Source organism: Ursus maritimus, unplaced genomic scaffold (genome assembly GCF_017311325.1).
Source record: "Ursus maritimus isolate PB19 unplaced genomic scaffold, ASM1731132v1 scaffold_2, whole genome shotgun sequence".
NCBI classification, from domain to species: domain Eukaryota; kingdom Metazoa; phylum Chordata; class Mammalia; order Carnivora; family Ursidae; genus Ursus; species Ursus maritimus.
Window position 1 is genome coordinate 61,826,687 of NW_024424452.1, and position 4,829 is coordinate 61,831,515.

Genomic DNA, 4,829 nt, shown 5'->3' on the forward strand with positions numbered 1-4,829 from the left:
CTATGAAGTAAAGTGGGTGCCTTCACCAGAAATCTATCCACTCTTTGTAATTCTCTCTGAGTGGGTACTTTCTGTCATGATGCTGCCCCATGTTTTCTAAAAGGAATATACAGGAGGACTTGACTTCAGCTCCATGGTATGAAGAGTGAAACATGTTTTTTTCTTTTCCAGTAACAAGAACTGGGTCATATTCAGAGATGGGAAAATTCTAGATTCCTTTTTGCCAATCTTTGTCAATAATTTTTTTTAAAATCTTACTAGCTACATAGAATTAACGTCAAATAATTCAGAACTAGTAACGTCAATGATAATATTTATTTAATCATATTTTGAATATGGACCTTTTCCCCTCTCTGTTATCAATAGACATACCCTTTCCACAGTGGATAAAGAGTAAATTAGGTTTTTTTCCCTAACCCAGTCTGAGAACAAAATCTATAACATTTTAAAATGAGGGCTATGCTGTAGTAGAATGAACAGAGTACCAATTTAACATACAAAAATAAGGGAATTCTCATTGTCTTCTGCCCACTTTGACACAGTCCATTCCTGACTTTATGGTTTGCCATTTACGGTGACCCATTCTGAAGTCCAATTTCTATAGTAAAGGCCTTGGGCATCATGCATGTCTAGATCTAGGAGCTCAAGTAATTTTATTAAAGCTCTACTTCCTTATTTTATGGTTGTCCTTGTCATTTCTTGCATTGGATGTGATTTTAGATTCTCTCCAATTGTAGCAAAAGTTATGCTATCAGCTGTACATTCCTCCACATATAGAACTTTTAACCTAAAATAGAAATTGGGGCACCTGGGTGGGTCAGTTGATTAAGTGTCTGACTCTTGATTTCAGCTCAGGTCGTGGTCTTGCACTTGTAAGATCGAGTCCCACTTTAGGCTCCGCTCAGTGCAGGGTCTGTTCAGATTCTTTCTCACTCTCCCTCTGTCTCCGCTCCTCCTTGCTCACATAAGCATGCACACGTGCTCTCTCTGTCTCTAAAATAATGAATAAAATCTTTTAAAAAAATAAATTATCTTTCACAATGTCTATAAATTAATTCCAAGGAAGATCTGGATGATCTTTGCTTGTGTTCCATGTTTACTTCTATAGAAAGGATTGGAAGCAACATAATTTATGACCTGTCCAAGCTACAGATTGCCGCCTATAGAAGAACCTTGGAAAAGGTAAGGGACACCTGCTTTCCATCCTTCTTTTCTTTCCCCTCCCTCCTCCTTTCTTCTTCCTTCTCTCCTTCCTTCCTCCCTCCCACCCTCCTTCCTTTCTCTTTCTTTCCCATCCTTCCTCCCTACCCCCTCCTTCCTTCCTTTCTCTTTCTTCTCCTTCCTTTCTTCCTTCCTTCCTTCCTTCCTTTCCTTCTCTTTTTGTATTTCAGCTTTATTTAGGTATAAAACTGGCACATAAAATTGTAAGATATTTAAAGTGTACATTGCGATAATATGATATACATTGTGGTATACACTGTGAAAAATATTCCCTCCATCTAGTTAATTAACACATCTACTACCTCACATGTTTATCTTTTTTGGGTATGTGTATGAGAACATTTAAGTAACAAGAAATAAATTGAGCAATCACTGCAACAAGGGAGAATACCAAAGGCTTCAGTCTATGAACTAGGGGCCAAAGTCTGAATGTCAAGGACAGTGGAAATAGCCTTAAAGAGACTGAGCATGATTAGAACTTTAAAATCAAAGATCCTGCTGTCTGTCTATTTGTAGAGAGCATAGTCTCCTGAATGAGTCTGTTGCCAAGAGTTCTTTATCTAGCACATTGAGTATGTCACACTGAGTATGGACTCTATTTTTTTTAAATTTGAAGACAGCTGTTAATAGTATCTTTCTTTCTTAATTTCCTACAGTGGCTTTAACAAATTACCACAAACCTAGTGGCTGAAAACAACACAAATTTATCATCTCATCATTCTTGAGGTCATAAGTCTGAAATGAGTCTTATGGGGCTGGAATCAAGGTGTTGAGGGAGCTGTGTTCCTTCTGGAGGATTTAGGGGAGAGCGTGCTTCCTTGCTTACCAATTTATGGAGACCATCTGCATTCCTTGGGCTTCTGGTTGTTTCTTCTATTTTCAAAGGGACTCATTCCAGATCTACTTCTATTGTCATGTCTCCTTTTTCTTATTCTGGCCTTCCTGTCTCCCTCTTACAAGGACCCTTATGATTATATTGGACCCTTCTGGATAATGCAGGATAATTTTCACATCTCAAAAATTATCAATTCAAGCACTTCTGCAAAGTCCCTTTTGTCGAATAAAGTGACATAGTCATAGATTCTGGAGATTAGGACATGAAAATCTTTAGGGGGTATTAGTCAACCTACCACACCTACCATATGGATGTTTAAATTGGTGTTTTAAACAAATCTGGGAATTTTTTAGCCATTATTTTGAGCAATATTTCTATGTCTTTTTTCTCCTCTTTTTTGCAACTACAATTTCACAAGTGTTGAAATACTTGATATGACTTAACATATCAAGATTTGTGAGATTTTGTTCATTTTCTTTCCATCTTTATTTCTTTGTTCTCCAGATTGGATACCTGATCTATAGAAAAATGCATTGCTGCTTTCTTCTGCAATCTCAGATTTCCTGTTGATTTTACCTGGTGAAATTTTCATTTCCATCATCATACTCTTTATCTCTGGAATTTCCATTTGGTTGTTTCTCATAGTTTACATTTTATGTTAACTTTCTCTATTTGTTGACTTGATAATAGAATAATTTCCTCTCCTCTATGGACACCTTTATAATATTTCCCTTGAGGATTCTTCTCTGCTAAATCAATTGTCTGATCCCACTCAGAAGCAGTCTCTGCTCACTGCTTTTATTCCTGAGTATGGTTTTCAATTCCTGTGCCTGTCCATGCCAATTTTTTTTAAAGATTTTATTTATTTATTTGACACAGAGAGAGAGTACAAGCAGGGGGAGCAGCAGCAGAGGGAGGGGGAGAAAAACAGGCTTTCTACTGAGCAGAGACCCTGACGTGGGGCTCAATTCCAGGACCCTCAGATCACGACCTGAGCCGAAGGCAGACACTTAACCAACTGAGCCACCCAGGTGCACAACATGCCAATTTTTTTGAGTTAAAACTGTCATTACAAATAAGTTATTTGGCTTCAATTGTAATTTGCTCTTTTGAGGGTTATTAGTATTTATCTCAGTAGGCAATTGTTTTGTCCTTGTTGCAATGTACAGCCATTGGTACCTCTTCTCAGATTTTGTTTCTGCAGCTCCCTAGTCTTCTCTTCTATGTCTGCATAGTTTAGAAGTCACCCAAGACCCATAAAGGAGTTGTATTTTAGTCTCACAAATTTCCACTTCATGCTGCGTAATGTGTTGCTTGAGAAATGCATTCAGAAGTACATCAAATCTGCAAACTCCCCAGTTTTTCAATTTTCATTAGCATTCTGTAGGGTCCCTCACCCATGTTTCTAATTCAGCCATAGTGGAAGACTGTGAGAAGGGCTGTCACTTTTGCTGCTGCCATTGCGGTTGCCATTTTTAACCTCAGTCTTTCTATAGATCTCTCACTTCCCAAACCTCTCCATTAAAGATTTTTGTTCTCTGTCCACCTACTCTGGATCAAGACAGCCACTCCTGGAAGTTTGGGAATAGTCTAAGACAAAAAGCCCTCAGACACAGTCGTTACTGGAAGCAGTAGCTCCTCATGAGGAAACACCTCTCAAGATATTGTCTATCTTGGTCATTTTCTAGTGTCATGTCATAGCTGTTCTTGATAATTTGCCCAATTTTATACTTAGGTACTACTCACTGGGATCACCTACTATTATGGGAATTCATGTCATCTTTGCTGGAGGTATTGTCTGAGTTACAGGGTTTGTTTGGTTGTCTTTTTTCTTTATTTTAAGTATATTAATGTCAGATATGCATTTTGGTAAATTTAGTAATATTGTAAGAAAACATAATTGTAGCTTAAATATGTTTTCATTTGTTTTTAAGGAGGAAATATATGACTTAGTTAATATTGGAAAAACTTAAGCCTCAGGCTATTAGAAAATACATGGTGATTATGATTTTATATGCAGTATCATAAAATTTCTTACTTCTGAATAGGTAATTCCTTTTAGCTTCCTGCTTATCCTTATCATCCGGTGAACTAGGATTCTGAACTATTGATATGCCTTAACATGAAGTAAAACAACCAAATATTAGTTGATCAAAAATTTTTCATCTGAGAGGGAATAGTCCTTTAAGACACCAGGGATAAAATGTTAATAGTCATACAATCTGCAATTATCAGGACCATAGTTTGAAGGCACAAAAATATGTAGGCAAAATCAGGACTGGAGGATAATCACAGTAATTTGTGTTATTTATTCACAATTATTTGATGTCCTTTTATTTGTCATGCTTCTTTGCAGGCATAATACACTTTCCTAAACCATTGAATTGGAACTCTGGGACATTTCACATGCTTTGATTAATGAGGTATAAAAGGATGTGACATTTGCTTTATCTGAGCAAAAGGCCTTACTGTACTTTTGTTAAATTTCGTTCTCCTGCCTTTCACCATAAAAATATGACCCGTATGGTCACTACTCCTTTACACTGAGTTCCACAATAAGAAGACATGTACAGGTGAGTCCAGCCAAGCCTAGAGATACCAGGAGAGACCAGAAGAAGAGTTGTATTTGACTCATATCTCTTATGTAATATGGGCAAAGAAAAAATTTGCAGTTGTAATCCACTGAGCTATTGGTATTTCTGTGACTATAGCAGAAAAATGACTAAAATAGCAATCTCCTATATCTCTTTAAAGGTTTAAAATAGAGTACATA